Below are 18,764 nucleotides of genomic sequence, written 5' to 3'. Positions count from 1 at the left end.
GAGGATCCCTTACACAGTAAACACATCCTGCAGGTATAGACCACCTGCCCACGGCGGATTCCATTCCTGTAAACATACGTTCAAAAGAGCATCTTATCGTGCCATCCTGTCTGTTTTCTGCATCTTTAATATGTTTCCTGCCCCCTCCGTTTTACTTTCTCCTATTTAGATTTTTTCTCTCCTTTCAGTTTCTCTATCTCCGTCTCTTCTCCATCTCTCTCAGCCTCCCAGCACACACAAGGATACAAACATCGCCATTTTTTTTTTTTTTTTATTTATCCCCCCCCCCCCACACTCCTGCACAAGGCCCACCACACAGCCATTTGCATAACAATCTCCACTTGTTTTTCTGCTTAGATGGAATTCACAGCATGGTGCCAGCATGACTGAGACAGGGGTCATTGCTATGTATATCAGAGAGAGAGACGGGGGAGAGAGCGTTTACGGCAGCGAGAGAGAGGGAGGAAGGGAGGGGGATGGGGGGGGTGAAGTGGCAGTTGCAAAAATACACGTCCAGACGCACAAACACTTCCATAAAGAGACCCGTCGGCACCCGCGCGCGCACTGACTGATGGAGGGAGGTGGAAATGCAGCCTGGAAGCACAGATGAAAGACTGACTGCGTCCCACCGTCCTGATGTAAAGACACATTAAAGGACGAGGAGGAAACAGACGAGGAAATCGCCGTCAACCTTTGCCCGTCACATTTTCTTTTGGTTAGCTTCAGATCAGACGTTATGTTCAACATAACACGGCTCATTATGAGCCGAGGCTCCAGGAGCCTTTTGTTCTGAATGAGCTGTTTTGCAGATTGTTTTATATCTGACGAGACGGGTGGAAAGCTATCTATCTATCTATCTATCTATCTATCTATCTATCTATCTATGCTTTTAGTATTATTCATATTTTACTCTGTTGTTCCTTAGTTTTTAGCTCCGCGTCCACGCCAGGAGTTATGTCTGTCCTGCCTATGGGGGGTGCTGTCCTGGGGGTTGTCCTGGCCTGGAGGGTTGGGGGGGTCCAGCTCCAGAGCTTTGTGGCCGTGGTGTGGGTCCCTGTCTGTCTGGGTTGGGATGGTCTCTAAAGAGCGCTGCTTTTGCCCACTTTATTCTCCTGCTCTATATTTTTCTGCAGAGATGAAGCAGGGATTCCTACCTACTCTATGAGTTCTATATTAAACTAGTGCTATTTATAAATATACATTACTCTCATCATTTTGCATTAAATATTAAGCTATTCAAATAATGCACAGGTCCAAATATTCATTTTTTTATTTCAAACATGTGCAGCAGCAGCGTGGTCCTTGCTATACAATTGTGGGGGGAAACTAAAAAACATGTATAAGAAATATCTAATCAACCACAGATTTTGCGTCGCCCCTGCAGCACCTCCACTGACCCCCTGTTTAAGAACTATGCTCTGTTTTATCTTGGGGAGGGGGAGGATATGGGGAGTATGCATGTGTGTATGTGTGTTTAAAGCACTTTGTGTTGCATTTGTTTATGTATGAAAAGTGCTATATAAATAAAGTTTGATTTGATATGAAACTCTCGCTGCACCTTGGCTGAGAAGCACAGCAGACTACAACACAACAAATAATAATAATGATAATATTACTAATGATAAGTATGTGAACTTGTAACTAACATGCAGATCTGGATCGGAGCAGACACACGCAGGTTATTGGAGCTGGTAACAGCTGGATATGATGCGTGGACGCATGCACAATAGTCGCACTCCAAACGGCAGCGGTGGCACAAAGAAAGTGACAGGGTGACGGAGTAGAAAGAATGACAGCAGACAGGAAAAAACAAACAAGACAGACGGCGTGGGCGACCGCAGCCGAGTGGGAGGCTTTTTTTTTTTTTTCCTTTATTTAGTCAGGTATTTTCACTCAGATCAACATTCGTTCTTTTCAGAGTGACCCAAGTCCCCCCCCATCCCAAAAAAAAAAAAAAAAAAAAAAACATCAAGTGAAAACTGACAAAGAAAACTCACAAATACAGTTCAAACCTTCACTCGGCAATTTACAGAAACGCACAAGTACAAAAGGCAGCTGCGGGGTGGCAAACGCACAACACGCTGGTATGTAGCTTTAAAATGCAACAATCTGATGGTAATGTGGGTCCTGTAGAGCTACGGTATAGATTTAAAACCCCGTCACTGGCACAGTGGAACATGTGTGGACTTCTACGTGTAGCAAAGTGCAGAGGATTTTAAAGTCTTCCCTAATATATTCTTGATACTTTTAAGTTGCTGCATTCTAGAGGGACAATCATGTGGTAAATTATTTCTGTCTTAACAGTTTTAATGAAGACATTTCATGGAACCGATTCGTAGAGCAAGGACACTCACTAACATCTCATTTTCTTTATTAATTGGCCGATTCTTAGTGAAGTAAATGCTACTCAAAAGGCAAAAAGGGAAAAGAAACACTGAGTATTATGCTCACATGAACATATTCAGATGTCTGGCTTTGTCCTGACGACACTGAATTTACCGTCACACAACAGGATGAAAGCAGCAAACTCTCACATCAGAGAAGCTGTTAGCACTAAACCGTGGGCACCTTTGTTTGATTCAGTGACGGAACAGATGTACGACACTGCACCAGCGGTTTTCTATGGATGAAATGACGCTGCAGTGAAACCGGGTTTGATGATATTTATATTTGCGTGGATCCTTTCACAAGCATCGATTCAAACGTTTTCCTGAGATCGTTTGAGGATCATGTGTAAACTGATCTTAACTGTCCTGCTGCTGTAGAGCTCATACTGAGGCTAATGAGGATTCAGTCGTCTGTGTTTGAGATGCAGTAACATGAAGGACTGCTGGTTGTTTCACAGTAACAGTTATGAACCAGTGAATCAGCGTCGTGTTTAGGAATTCTTTGCTCCTCTTTGATACTCCCAACACCACCAGCACCACCACCACCACCACCTAGAAACTGTTTCTATACAACTAATTTACAACAGCAAATATAGTTTTGAAACAAACCAGTATTATATTTACACAAAAAGGAGGACGTTTTTGACACTGAGTTTGCAGAGTAACGTTGAGCAAATACAGAATTGTTCATTTTATGTAAGAGATTAAAAGATTACATACAGAAGTAAAGATTAAACACATAAGTTCATAATTCTTTGCATTTAACAAAATCATAATAGTAAAATGCAATGTCTGGAAGACATGTGTGTTGCCACAGTTACCTAGAAAAAGTAATCTGATTACTCATTTAAAAAGTACCTTAGTTACTTTACTGAGTTACTTTACATTCTGCAACTGCCTCCCTCCAAAAAAAAGTAAAATAATAAAAAAATATATATAGTATAAATACTTACAGAGATGTGACATCACCCCCTGACACAAAGAAGAAAGCAAAAATATAAAATGGGAAAAATAATAATGCACAACTTGGATAAGTAACTTTAATCTGATTACTGGTTTGGAAATAGTAACGTTATTGGAAAAAAGAAGTCAGATTAGACTAATGCATTACTAAGTTACTAAGTAACTACCATCATCACTGGTTATTACAGTTGAGCAAGTCTTAAAGTTTTAAAATGCTCTCACATTTTCTTCTCCAGCGTCTATCATCTCTTATAAATACAAAGTTTCTTGGACACTTGTCCCACGTCCTAACTCTGCCGAGATACTTTTGCTCTTGGTTAAATCACATGAGCATGAAGTGTCATGTGCTGTGTTTGTAGTGGAACTATCGGTATGGATGAGTAGACAAAAATGTCCACTGATTAGCAGGTATTTACTCGCACAGACACAGACACACATGGCTGCACAGACGTCTTATTTGCATACAGTTTATTAGAGTGTTCCTCTCTTCCTCTCTTTGATTTTAAACCGGACTAATGTGTCTGAACAGTCTCTGGTGAAAACAGAAGTCACACATTCTTCCTGATGTTTAGCATCAGCTAGCGCTGCTGTGATTAGTCAACTCATCTGTATATTAACCATGACTGTATATTACTAATTGCCAAAAACATAACTCACATTTCATGCTCCTCTTTAGTGGATGGAGTTTGCTCATTTACAGAACCGGCTGCTTGTGTAGTAAAAGGAAAACTGAAGCCGACTGAAGCTGTGATGCAGCTGAAAGCTCCAGAACAAAAGAAAAAATAAATAAATAAAATGGAGTCTTCCATTCTTATCCAAGATATTTGAATACATCCCCATGTTCATTCAGTTTGTGTGTTCTGTGTGGGCACTTAATAAAAGGAAATTCGGTGTTTGTACTCTTGCCTTGGAGACAACCAGCAACAGGGAGAGAACACCAAACAAAGCAAATTCAACCAACACCTGGATTACTTCCTGGAATGCTAAAGGGCTGTGGGCCAGATTTTCATTGCTTAAATAGTGAACTAATGTGGAGAAGAGAAAATAAATCACTCTGCATCTTGCCCGATTGTGTGCTCGTCATCCTTTGTCGACCTATGCAAAGAGTCTTCTTGCGTTTACTGTCACTTAAGCCGTAGGTGTTGACACACGGTGAAGACTGGACCCTCGCCTTCCTAGAAATTTAACTACGTGTTCCAGCCACACAAACTGTGACTGCTGTCATTATTTTAAAATGCATTACCTTGTTCAAGTGCCAGACTATCAGGAGAAATCCTCAGTCTCGTCCGCGCCATCTACTCAGACGTCTTCTCTGCAGATCCATATTTATCAGCTCCAACACTCAGTTCCAGTGGCCTTTGAATAAAGTATAAAGTGTGAAACTCAGCCTGCTACCACTCTAAATGCAGAATGATGGCGACGCACCAGCCTATCAGCTGTAGGAAAAGGAGGGTTCAGGACCAGGCAAGTCCTATTAACATCAGTGAGGCTCAGGGAGTTGGCTCACACTTGTGCATGTACTTTTAAACATCTGTATATTGTGTCTGACTCTAAATCATCCTCACAGCAGCAACCGCTCGGCCGTGGATAATCTCCTGTAAGTTCTGTGCATGTGGTCAGCGGTCATACAACCTCGGCATCCAACTTTGGCCTTGAAATGTGGAGTTGGGGGGGGTTGCCATGGCAACAACAAACACAGGGACCTTGCAACAGGAGTCCTGAAGCTTCTGTACATACCGTGAGTTTTCCTATTATTAAATCCTATCACATTGACCTTGTATCCTGTATTTAAGTTACAAAAAAAAAACAGAATTCCCTGCAGTGCAACAATAGTTTACACACACACACACACACACACACACACACACACACACACACAGTTTACAGGATAAACGCTGGTTCTAATCGTCTCCAATATCAGGCGTTCATTAGAGGGTACACATCACCACGGCTGTCATTCTGCTGACCCTGATAACCATTCCAGTTTCTCAACAGAGTTTAACAAGCAAACACAGAGATATGCACCGATGCTTGGTAGGTTGTCAGTTATCGTGAAAAATTGATATGGGTCATGTAAACAGCATTTCATTTCATTTAGAGATTTTAAATGAGGTCTAATTCGGTCTCGACTGGGGTTTTTAACACGCGTAGCCCCTTATCTTTGCATGATCAGCTTCATGGGTTGTGCTAAAGCTGACTAGCCAACAGTTTGCAAGTCTGGCTAAAGCAAAGGCCACATTTCTGGTTGGAAGGGGAGGGGGCGGCTTTGAGAGACGTTACTGGATGTTTGCAAATGCTGCAGCCCCCAGTGTTTCCAGAGGGTGTCTGAAGGAATGAAACCGTGTTCACTAACGTAGAGAGGACTAGAGATTGAGGGGGTTGCATGCACCACAGGAAGGAATCTAAATCTGGGATGTGCTGCTCAGGGCTTACGCGAACATATACCGATCAGCCACAACATTAAAACCACTAACAGTGTTCCGCTGGGAAACTTTTGGACCATGTGATGTGATCTGGAAACAAACACAAGGAATGTCTTGCATATTTTTTTTCACAGTGTTAAATAAGGGTTAGATTGTTAAAAAATGCAAATAAAAATCTAAAATAGTTTGGCGACTACCCAGTAACTACTTAGCCCCAAGTGTGAACGCATTTGTGTGTCTGTATTGGCCCTGAACTGAATATATGGTTTATAAAACGGATAAAATGAGTGGCATTACCTGGGATCTACAAGTACCTGCATTTCAGAGAGCATCAATAAATGTACCCGTAGAATATACACGCGGTGCAGCATTTCACTTTTCCTCCCTGATATGTGGAGAGGTACCTGCGTTTTAACTTGGCACACACACAAAATAAATGTTGCACATGCACACAGTCTGTGGACTAACTAGTGAACACGGTGCACAAACTGTCAGGGAACATAAAAGTCACTCACTTTGAATTCTCTTTCAGCCTCTGCAGCCTGAGCTCCATAGGAATGATCTTATAATTATAATTTAATCAGTCTGGCTGCTGCCCACATAGCATTAAATTGTTAGCTAGCATTTCTCATAAATAGATGTCATTAATTTCTAGGAGGATGCCTGTGTACATTGCTAATAAGAAATGGTGGGGGATCCTGCGTTTGAACAACAGGATTAGTGTAACACGCAGTGACTGAAATACATTAGCCTGTATTTAGGCACTCTCGTTTATCAAAGGACAACACTTCACTTCAAATAGGCACAGTTCTTTCTGAGCATTAGCTAGTAGGGGCTACTCGTACGAGTGCAGCTACCCTTGGAATTAATATTTAATATATTGTTGACAAATTGCTTGAAACTCCTTTAGTACAGTAGTAAACTGCAGTGGAGGAGAGGCCAAGAGGTTAAGAGAGGGAGGACCAAAGGACTGCCAGTCACCTTGAGCCCAAGGCTGCTGCCCACGAGAATAAGTTATACATTCATTACTGCAAAAATGAAAAATAAAATAAATAAATCTGTGCAGTTTTTGTAGCTTTTTGCCAGGTCCCAAACAATACATACAAGTTCACGACAGTAAAATGAATAAGGAGAGGCTCAACACTTAAAGGAAGAGATCCAGCATTTGGAGAATGCATTCATGCATAAATCACGCATAAATCCATGCCAATGTGGCTAAATTTTCAACATTTTCTACAGGTTGAGAGAGGAATTAATGCAGTAGATTGACTAAGGATTTTACTACTCCCACACTACTAGTAAAACAGGTTTGCATGACACCGTGTTAGCACTGCCTGCTGACGTAGAGGGCTTTAACCTGACTTCATACACTCTTGATATTCTGTCACGACCCGTCGGCCATGAGCTGGTTACTTTGTATGTGTGTGTGAGTGAGTGTAGTTTTGGATTTTCTTTTGCGCTTCCTTTTATGTGCTTGGTGTGTTTTTGTTTTGGCTGTCCGTGTCTCACTCGCTCTAGGGGCTGCTGGTGGGCGTGGTTTGGGCAACTCCAGACGACACACCTGCTACTCATCGCACCTGCACTCCGGTTCCTCGTCACCTAATCAACTCCCCTATAAAAGACCAGTCCGACCTTCCAGTCCCCGCCGGATCGTCGCATCAGCTCACCTTCACACCCTCTGCCTGAAACCAGATCCGCCTGCCAGCAAGCCCAGACCGAGACCCCTGGAGCTCTGATCCATGCGCTCGCCCAGACTCTTCAGCAACTCACGCCACGACTCATTTCTGTGTTTTCAAATAAACTCACTGAAAATCACTTTAACTCCTGGTCTGTGTTTGAGTCCTGTCACCAGTCCTGACAATATTCCAAGATACGCTTGAGGCTAAGGTGGTGCATCAAACAACTTTAGCCCAACTTGCAAAAGAGGTTTTTTGGTCGAGGTCATAATTTTTAAAACCAAAACCGACACAGCACCTTTTTTGGAACGAGTTTCCAAACGAGTCTTCATGGTCTTCTCGTTTTGCCGCTTCTTTTTGGGACATTTCCATCTTTACCACTTCTCACAGTGACGCAGTCACACCATGTGCGTTTAGAGGTATTGAAAATGGTCCGGTCTGAAACAGTGTCTGGTGGCACAACATTTCAAATGTTGTTTAATCAAATACACCGGTATGCCGGTATATTAAAAATTCCTATCATAACGAAAAATAAACAAAAAAATACCAGTATTCAGTGTTCTACACTAGTGTTAATTAAAACTTACTAGTCAGTTGGGCTGGTGATGCATGAGGCAATCATATCAGTCAGAGTTGCTCTACTGTTCTTGGTCATTTATTGCCCTGGTAGTACTTCCTACATTTCTAATGAAAACTGCCATAATGCTACGTAATGACGTATCAGGTGCCTATTGGCTGCATGCAGGCATGCTACAGTCTGCAGTGCAACCAGCGCGAGAAACTATGGAAACTAACGGAGTGTCTGCCAGAAATCAGAAAGAAAAGTTTAACGCTAAATGGCTGAAGGTCATGTAATTGTCTGTATTGTACTTTCTGTGCGTTTTTCATGCCAACAATGTTAATAAAATGATAAATCAGTGGCAATCATAATCTCTCTTATTTTCACTGGAAAAATGATGCTACTGGAAATTCTGTTTGGCAAGTTACCAGCATTTTGTATGAACCAGCATACCTGCAGTAGGTAGTGAGTAATACTGATCAATCACCATATGAGCTGACTTTGGTGGTAAGCAGTACATGTGGGTATCAGAGGAGACACAAGACCCCATCAGCAAGCAAGCTAATACCATAACCAAACCCAATTTAGTGGTTTGAAACTGCTTGTTTCTCAACTCCAGCTCCATTCTTGTGTCTGAAGTTGCTAGTTAGAGTGTTGCCAGTGACTAGTGTACGGGCAAATACTCCAAAAGATCCAGTCCCAGAATGTTATTATCTGGCTATATTCTGCCATGGGAGTGGGACTGTTCATCTATCTGGATTTCTTTTCTCTCGAAAATCTTGAATTATGTCTTTGAACCCAGCAGATTCACTGTTTTTGCCTCATTTTCCCCACATTGAAAGATGAAACTTTCCCCTGAAGGAACCTGACGTGTTGAACAGGCCACCAAACAATGAATGAATATTACTACTGATAGCGAACATTCGTAATAATAAAAAAGCAAAATGCATTGTTGGTGCTTTATTATTATTGTTCTGTTCAGTTTGTTTCTTAATAGATGTCTGAACTTATTTTGTATGTAATTGCAATTTTTATAGTCCAAATAAAATTGCAAAAACTGTCTATTTATCTGCATCATTCTTCTTATTATATGTAAAAAAAATTTTTTACATTTTTTTAATTAATTAGTTAGGATATGTTCCATGATTAACTCCATGATATTTGTCAGTTTATAAATACAGACCATAAAGCGGAATAATATCTATTAAAAGAGATATAAATAAATTCAGAACAGAAAATAACCAAGCCGTAACTGTGATGGTGGGAGGCAGTGCTGAGAGAAACTATAGATCTGTAATAACTAGAGCGGCAGCGGAGGCTCCCGTGTGTTTTAATTCCTCCGACGGTGCCGTTCTCCTCGTTGCAGGGTGGAAGGAAAAGGCCTTTTAATGGAGATACACTCAGAGCTGATTGCAGGTCATTACACCACCACGGGGAGAGAGACCAGAGGAAGGAGCTTAATGGTTGAGGGAGAAGAGCGCTCATAAACCATCACACACACACACACACACACAGCGACACTCCTCTAGTGAAGACACAATATCAATGGGTGCTTCTACACCGTCGCTGATCCAGCTCCTCAACACACAAGCAGAGGCAGAGGCACACACACACAGAAACACACACTCCAATCTCCTCCAATGTATTTTTTTTTCTTTTATGATTATTCCATCACGGCAGAGTTTGTTTAAGACCCCATTAGACTCAAAAGGGCGACAATCTTCTTAATCAAGCTTAATTTATTAAAACATCAGCCGGCGCTATTACCATTAACAGGATGAAGCAGGAAGGCAGACAGTGGGAGACTGTAATACAGGAAGAGAGAGCCTGTTTTTTTTTGTTTTTTTTCTCCATCTTTCAAGATAAAGGTTTTACTGCCGCTGTGGTTTTTACACTGCTTTTTCTGCAAATATCAAACCCACAATTGTCGTTTTGGTCGTATCCAAAGTAATATCTATATTATATAAAAATAATGTTTTTACACCTCATTGGTTGGATTATTTTAACCCAAACAGTCAGAGGCGATTGGGGCCCTGGTTAAAAAATAAATGCATAAATACACGCCAATGAAGACTCAGGTTGTCTGGAAACTGGAACTTTCTTCTGTAGAAAGGACAGTTTCTACCCTATCTCTAACCCTAACCCTAGGGTTTAGATGTGAAGAATAGGGTTTAAGTAATGTCACATATACAGAGTACGATATACAGCATAAACTTCAAGTTGCCTTTGGAAAACAACTGATTTTAGCTTCAAAATTCTCCAACACATAGTCCTTCCTCCAAGGCTTGGTTTTAACACTGGCTCCAGCCCTTCCCTTTGTTTCCAATTTCAGTTTTATTCATATAACATCAAAAACAATACAAACAGTTATTAACAGGAAGAATCCTTGAGCAGAACCCAGCTCATACGGGGGAACCATGTGTCAAAGGCCAGCCGGGTAGAAACAAAGAAGATAGAGAGAAGAGAAGAGCAATCAATGTATGGTTTGGCCATTTCACAACTTTTCACAGCACAGTTTCCTACCGTCAATGGAAACTATTTTTATCTGTTGTCTTTTATATCTATTGACTATTTTCTATATTTATATCTATATCTATAGGTACTTTACAGTCACAATGACACATCTGTCCATTGAAAATATTACAAGTAAAAGGCCTTGGTTCAGTAGGTGCAGCTAGTTGTCCATGACAACCAGAGGGTTAGTAGTTCCAAATATGTTCCATGTACCTGAGTTCAAACAACTAATCATCTGGTTCGAGGACAAACTACTCTACCAATATGTTTCGCGTTGAAGAGCAGCCCGACCTTCGGATTTAGATTTATATATCTATATTTATATTTACTATATTTAAATTAATATATTTATTTGTCAGCTCTGACTCATAGTATATTTGGTGGCATGAGCTCCTGCAGTATCTGTTCAGGCTACCGGACCTGATGCAATTGGAAACCTGATAAAGGACTCAGGTTTTCTCCAGCAAAACTTTATACCTGCTGTGCAGATGATGTTTGAAAAGAAAAGTAAAGTCCATGCAGGAAAAATAAAAGATGCATAAAAGATAAATACAGCAATCAATCATAACATTATGACCACTGACACAAGAAGTGAATAACGTTGATCTTGTGCTGCTGGGAAACTTTTGAACTTGGCATTGATTTGTTATGCCTGATTAGTGTAAATATGTAAAGTTAAGGCTGAGCAACATCTTGAAAGTGCAAAAACACTTCCTATCCGAGGGATCGTTGGCAGGAACATATAGTTGACACAGCCTTGGCTACTCGTTTTTTTTTTTTATGAATGAAATTTGACTTTCTGTCTGATCTGATCCACTCATACAACCACCAACTATTTCACCACCTGCAGACCAACCTGCGAGACTTGACCTGAAAACAGGAGAAAATCACATATATTTACTTGGACAAAAAGAGATTCGCCTTGAGAGAGTCAGGTTTCATTGCCAAAACCACTTGACATAGCTCCTGCACATGCACTTAATATGAAATAATCTCCATCGCTCTCACGCAGGAAACAGAGCACACAGATAACAGGGAATGATCACGAGTAAACCAATCTTCCTCCACCGCTCTCTTTGCACACACACCGTGCCACCTTTAATGCAGTTCCGACTAAGTGCTAATGCTCCTTATGTGTATTGACATACAACACCATTGACAAGTCAATTCAATTTACTTTAGGAAAATGGTTAGTGTTTTTATTAGGTTAATTAGCCGGCCCCCCTGCGGGAGTTGTCGTATGAGCGAGATACGAGATGAATTCACCGCTCTCTCTCGTAATGGCCAAAGGGCTAAAGACTCTAGTTCTATCAAATTTGTCATCATTGAGAAGTATTACACTCTGGTGATGTACACAGACGTACAAAGTTCCAATTTCACTTTGTTTTTACCTCATGCCAGCAGTTGGTTAGTCATGAAAGTACGACTCAGCGTGGGGAATATAATGGCTTTTGTGGTTCTGGGGGAGTTTTGTTTAGTCTGAGAACATAACCATGATGTTAGTGATGTCATAAAATCATGTCTTTTTGGGGATGGGAACTGAGCGTCACAAACATACGCATTTAAATGGAGTTTACCACAGAAAGATTACCTTTGCTTTCTTGGAAAGTGCATGACGTTCTGACATGTGGTCCATAATATTAATGTACACAAAAGTAAGTATGTAGTGTAATTCAAATATGTTTTATTCCATTTGCTGGCAAGGTCTAGATGTGGCATCATCAGCTGGTTGGTTCCTTCCCACCCACTCATGATGTTTGTTTGTTTTTAGCCAAAATTTCTACTTCTACTGGATGGACGGTGATAAAATTTAGTGCAAATACCTGCACTGACTGGAGGGAAGTTGAGGTTTTAATAGGAAAAATTTGTAGTTCGTAGCCCATCAGAAATTTGTTTGACTTGTTTCTATTAACAACCAGAAACCAACACGACTAGTGTCCATTTATGGCTAATACTCAAATGTTTCTTTTTTTTGGACACACACTGACCTGGATCACAAACAAATATCCACTCCATCCAGATTTTGAATCACAATGACTTTGATGGACAACGGACTTTATCATGAACTCCACGAATGGGTTTCATTAGTCCAGAAAAACTACATTATGGACTGATACCAAGGTTTTTACTTACATTCATGGATCCTAGAAAATGAATTTGACTTAGGTCGCCCTACCACCACAAGGTCCACGTTTTATTACACACGCTGAATGAACTATTTTTATAAAAATATTGTACTTAAACAACTGTTACTGTCACACCCAGTCCTGCCTGTCTAGCCATGGTGAACTCATGTGATTTTTGTGGTTTGTCTTTTGCAAGTAAAGACTGTCTAGCCACAATCTGCGCCTTGAGTCATGCCACTGAATCGTCTCCTCTGAGAGCTCTTTGCTTCAGTTACCGCTTAATTCTATCATTTAGCAATGCAAAGCCAGTGTTTTTTATTTACAGCCATTTACGTTACTGAAACCTCTGCTTCTTAGGTGGTGTGGTGTGACTCGTCACAGTGTGTACACTATGCATATGTGTCCATTACAGCTAACAGCTATAACAGGTCCAGGCTGCTGAGATGCATTGACCACCTAAACTAACTTCTACTTCACCATCTAACCTCTATCTCATAGACACTCTATTTCATTAACTCTGCGTATCTTCCAGTCAGTGTAATTTCTTTTTCTGTTTCTACCTCCAAATGAACCGAGTTCTGCTCTTAAAAGAGAGGAAATTGCCTTAGTGTTTGCTCTCTTTTCAGGCCATGGGTTCTTAACATCGTCTTGAGACAAATTTGTCTGTTCTTGACGGTATATAAATAAATTAAAGTTGGATTAAATGAATGCATCTTATTTTATCTGCTTGGATGCACTGGTCACGAATATGCATAAACACTGATGCACTTTTGATCAGGTTATAGCCCTCCGGCAGAGCAAAAACCCTCCGACTGTCAAATTTGTGCACACTTGAACTTGAAGTGACACCTGTGAGATATGCACGTATAGCAGCGTTTAAACAAAAACAAATAAATAAACGGCATCCAGCCCTCATATTAGTGTACAGCCTCGAATAAAAATCCTGCATCTGACATGGACAATGTACACACAGCGACATATCCCCTGCTGAGCGCACACGGAGACAGAGGTGGGAACCGTGGACGGGCGGCTCAGGGCTCCCTTGCCGAAAGCCTTATTGATCTGGATAAAGGTCTTTTGATGAGGCAGATTGCTCATCAGGCTGGAACGACATGCTTCTCAGATGTGACGCCTTTTCAGACAAGCCCAGGGGCCCATCGACCAAGGCATGGCCGTCCTACCTATGCATGTGTGTGTGCGTGTGTGTGAGTGTGTTTGTCGGCCTGTCTTTAGTGATCACACTTAAGAAGAGCCGGCATTGATTGGAGGCCCATCTGGGTCACCCTGACCCCACCCTGTAGGAGGAAAGACATGGTCTTGGTGGGCAGTGAACTTCATGCTCCAGCCATGAAGCACATCAGAGAAATTGTCAAAGTACAAGTAACAAAGAAAGAATGGTTTGGATTACAATGAGAACAGTACGGATGTTTTATAATTGGCCAAACGGCTTCATGTGGTGCTGAAGGAGTTTATATGAAAAGTATGCAAAGTCTTTGGTTGATTAAACATTTTTTATATATATTTCTTTTTACAGTTTTCCCCCACAATTTTAAATTTCTTTAAATACACATTAACATGAATCCAACATATTTTAGTAAAAGGGCAAATGGAGGCAGAACACGTTATCTTTCAGTCGAAACTTCATTCATGTATGTGAACCTGTGTTTTATTTTTACAGCTTAACATTGAATGTGAAATGATAATATTTAATATAGAGTACATGTAGTAGGTATAGCAGGTCCCTAATTAATCTCTCCATCAGTTTGAGGGTCCTTGGCCTGAAAAACTTTGCTTTAAAACAACATTTCCTACTCGCAGCCCTTTAATTTAGTTCTTCTTTTTACCTTCATCTTCTTTTAATAACAGACAACTGTGATCCCATTTTGTCTTTGTATAATCCTTTAGTTTTGAAGAGAAACTAAAACACGTGTGAAATTATGAAAAATGGATTTTGAAAGACTAAAGAAATTGAGTGAACAAGCAGGTGTTTCTTGACTTTCGTATCTTCTTTTTTTTTGTCCAACTTGCAAATACCTCTCACTTCAACGCAGCCAAAGATCAATGAAACCAAGTGGATAAAGACACCACCGTCCAACTAGCAGCTTCCACATCGTGGTTGTCAGATGTGAGTTACTCTCAAACCTTCTTCTTCTTCTTCACCATACGAACAAGTACAAATATTACAAAGCTTTCAGCTCGTCCATATGATCAGATTAAATACATACAAATACATTCTTTTCACTTTTGCCCTCTCAGACTTCATGTTTTTTGTCCGGGTTTTTGGGGGATGTAGTAGTCGTTCAAGAGGAAGGCAGGAATGAAAGCCCACTGGATCCACTTTTTAGCATTGCTGAGATACCCAAGCTCTTAATAATTGATTAGAATTGATTTTAACCCAGCCCTGACCTGAGCCGGGATGGACAGGCTGCACCGTCCAAGCATGAACACATGCTTATGTGTGTCTTTTTTTAACATGCTCGCGCGGTTTGTGTTTGCGCACGCATGCAAGCGATGCATTTACAGTAAAACCCGCAAAATAAATAAGTGTGTTTGTATTTGCGCTCGTTGCAGGAGAAAAGAGGGAAGTGTGCTCATCTTTAAAAGCTCCAGACGTGTTCCCAGAATTAAATATTTAGGCAGACGAAGCCTTGACCTCCCTGTGCTTGCAGAGACTCCTCGTTCCCATTGATTTCTGACAAGGCAACTGGGACGCCATTACAACAAAATGCACTATAGCTGGCCACACATACCCTCTGACACTCCTGCCAGCCATTACTGCCCACTGCTCCTGTTTATGTGTGTGTCTCTACTGTAAATGGACTCAAGTCAAGGTCTTCCTTCTGCACGTTCTCCCGGACAGGATTTCACATTTCAGCACTTTTGACCATTGGAACTCATAAATGCTGAGGAGATGAGGCAGACTTGCCTCCCTCCAAACACTGGACCATCTTTTATATCTTGCGAGGTCTAATCACATACCTGACTGGAGGCAGATGAGACCCGGGCGGCCGCAGGGAGGCAACACATCAGTATTCTTCTACCTGAGACGGAGACAAAGACAGATTAAGAGCCAGTTACTGAAAGGGATCAAGTTTATATTGCGTTTAATCCCCTGCATTTAACTAGGCTTTTATATATCAGGTATTCAAATAAAAGTGACAGTATCGTGAAATACGGGATCTTAACAGCTGCAGTGATTCCACAGAAGGTATCACTCTGTAACTCTGTCGCTTTCATATTTTGAGTTTTTTCATTTTTGAAACCATTATTGTTTTTTTTTTCTTCTTCTTTGCTTGTCAGAGGAGAGTTTGTGTTGCCCTGAAACTACTTCTGCTCCTGCTCTTAGTTAAAGTACATTGTAGTCTGAGGAGGAAACGCGGAATAAACAGGATAAACTTTAAAATGTCAGGCCGTCTTTTTTATGCATCTCCCACCACTTTTAAACCATTCAGCACCTAAACTCTTTACTGTAGTTACTGTGTGACAGGCTCCGCGGTAATTTCTTCCCAGCGGGGTATCCATTTTCAAAGGTTCCAAATTACAGTAAATGTATTATTGTTTGATTTATTTATATATTTATTTATTTTTAGCAAACTCATGCATGCATTTACACAAACATTTCAATTAATATGCAACACTCACCGGTCTCTCCGGTTTTATGAGGCTGGCTTTATTTTTCCAATAACTTCCCATGAAATGAATTAAGGAGGCAGACACTCTGTGGGGTTACACAAGCCTCAGCTACTGAAGGAAAGTGTGTTTCACTGATTGGTTACTCCTGTTTCATGTGTAATAAGCTGTAGTCCTTCTCGATTGGTATTTCTTTCACCAATCTGGCTGGTTATCTGGCTTTTATGGCCAGTTGTGAATGAAGCTGAACTATTAATTATGGGGGGGGGGGGGGGGGGGGGGGGGGGCGATCTCATTTCAGATCCTTGGTGTCACGCTTCAATTCAAAATCAATTCTCAAATTCACTCTGAGCCAAAGTATTATATATTTCTGACGTCTGTTCTTTACCCAGTGAGCTGCAAATGACACATAACTGAGAGCAGACAGGTCTTAATCTAAGAGTTATGTCTTAAACTCGTGTTTGTGTCTCAGTTATAGCTTTGAAAATTCTGTGTGTGTAACAGTGGACACTTGTCCTTTTTGTTGAGCAACATGAAAATGAATTTGTCTCACAGGAAGAAGGTTCTGGGTTTGAATCTATCGGCTTCTAGTTCGGCGTAGGTGTTAGTGTAAATGTTTACCTGTCTGTCTCTCTGTGTTAAGGCTCTATCAGGGTTACTAGGTCTTTACTGTAAGACATAACTTACACATGCAGCCTGCACCACTGCGAGACATTTCTACTTGTGCACTCGTCTGCCGCAGTTGCTCTAGTCGGTGTTGTGTCTTTTTTGCCAGTTGGGTTAATTTTTGTTTCTATTTCCTCCTTTACCGTCAAAAATGTTCCTTTTTCGATTGAAGTTACACCGACCCCGAGCGTGAATGTGTACCGATGAGAGTTTATTGATATTATTATCAATTCCTTATGTGAGTTTATGGTTTAGAAAAAGTAGGCATTTGTGGTTTTAATGTAAGAAACAGCAATTTTTATTGAGTTTCTAAACAAGAGCTTGTAAAAGGAAATAAATTGGAAACAGGTCACTGGATTCTAGATCTCACTAGCACTACTCATTGACCAGAGTTTGTCGAATGTAAGGGGGCTGTGGAGTAGTGGCTAGTGGCTCACACCTAACCCCCAATTTGCTCGGCCTAGGTGAGCAAATTATTACATGGCTCTCTTGGTATTTAATGCTGTGCTGTGTGTCTGCTTCTCATGTTGCTGGTGTTGCTGCCGTTGCTTGAAATTCCTGGTGAAGTGAAGCCACTTTAGACCGTTTCAGTCGCGTCTTCCTGGTTGTCACATGATGTCATGACATGCTTCAACGTAAAGATTCTTCTTTTGTTTTATGGCGGTTGGCAAACAACTTTTAGATGCGTTACCACCACCATCTGGACTGAGATGTAAAGACTCCGCGCGAAAAGAATCGACAAGAGGAATCAATAAGCATGAAGGCTAATGATATTGATGAATTGAACCAGTTAGAACCGGTCGGTTCTTCTAACCACGAGTCCGACAAATGTCTGAGAACAGTTTAGCTGAGGAGCTTTGGAGATACAATGTGTTCCATCTGTATTTATCCAAAACAATCAATTTGCAGCTGGAGATACTAAGGACAAACACACAACAACCAAGCGGACCAATCACAGCTCTTTACTGCATAGTTACATTCGTGTGCGTCTGCGCTCAGACTGGAGACCTGTCCAGGCTGAATGAATGATAAATGTACACTCAGTATTCACCCTCTGTCACGGCCCTTACAAATGACTCTTTTCACATTGCACCATAGTTTTTTTTTTTTTTTTACACAACAATGACAACTCAACAACCGCACTGAGCTCGACAGCGGCCTCCATGAGCATGTGTGTGTGTATGTGTGTGTGTGTGTGTGTGTGAGCAGACACATTTAGGCCATAATCTGTGTCCTGTACAAAAGGTTAATCACAATGTGGATTGGAAAAGACAGTTGATGCACCAGAGGACAGTGTGTTCTCTCTCAACAACAATAGCATTTTAATCCCACACTTCCTGCCCTGCCCTCGGACTTAACCTGGTTCAGCCATCCCAGGCACATTAAACACTTTGTTTTGTGTGTTTGTTGTCCAGTGTGGCTCATCGGGCTCCAAGTCGTACATTTGTTGACCCTTCTGGTTCTTTTTTTAAACGCTGCGATTTACCCAAGACGTTCTACACACATGGGGATTGTTAGAAGTTCAAATGTACCCAGGATCACCAGGCCATCCAGTTTGCACATCAGATGCTTGACAGTCATGTGTTAAGTCCAGTGTGATTCTACACAGTTATTTGCAAAGCCATCCATTCATCTGAGGGGAGAGTGATTCTTAATCATGAGGGTGAAGTCTGAAACCCTGCAGTGCTTTTTAGGACCAGGTCAAACTGTTCCATGTAGCAACTCTGGAGACGGGCACTAATTCTACAGTCCAGAACACATAAGTTCAAAGCCTGATAAAAAAAGAAAAGAAAAGGAAATAGGGCCTATGTTCAAAATTG

At 41.1% G+C, this 18,764-nt stretch overlaps 1 long non-coding RNA gene across 4 annotated transcripts in view; it reads right to left on the bottom strand.

Moving 5' to 3' along the window:
* LOC125019305 overlaps positions 1-18,764 on the bottom strand; it is a 275,637-nt gene that overhangs the window by 139,090 nt on the left and 117,783 nt on the right. For all 4 annotated transcript variants that reach the window (XR_007114053.1, XR_007114052.1, XR_007114054.1 and 1 more), the window contains exon 5: positions 15,628-15,689. This is a non-coding gene — a long non-coding RNA (uncharacterized LOC125019305). The remainder of the gene's footprint in view (positions 1-15,627; positions 15,690-18,764) is intronic.

The sequence above is a fragment of the Mugil cephalus genome, chromosome 13 (genome assembly GCF_022458985.1).
Source record: "Mugil cephalus isolate CIBA_MC_2020 chromosome 13, CIBA_Mcephalus_1.1, whole genome shotgun sequence".
Lineage (NCBI taxonomy): Eukaryota > Metazoa > Chordata > Actinopteri > Mugiliformes > Mugilidae > Mugil > Mugil cephalus.
The sequence above is the reverse complement of the archived record's forward strand: the minus strand, read 5'-3'. Positions and strand labels throughout refer to the sequence as shown.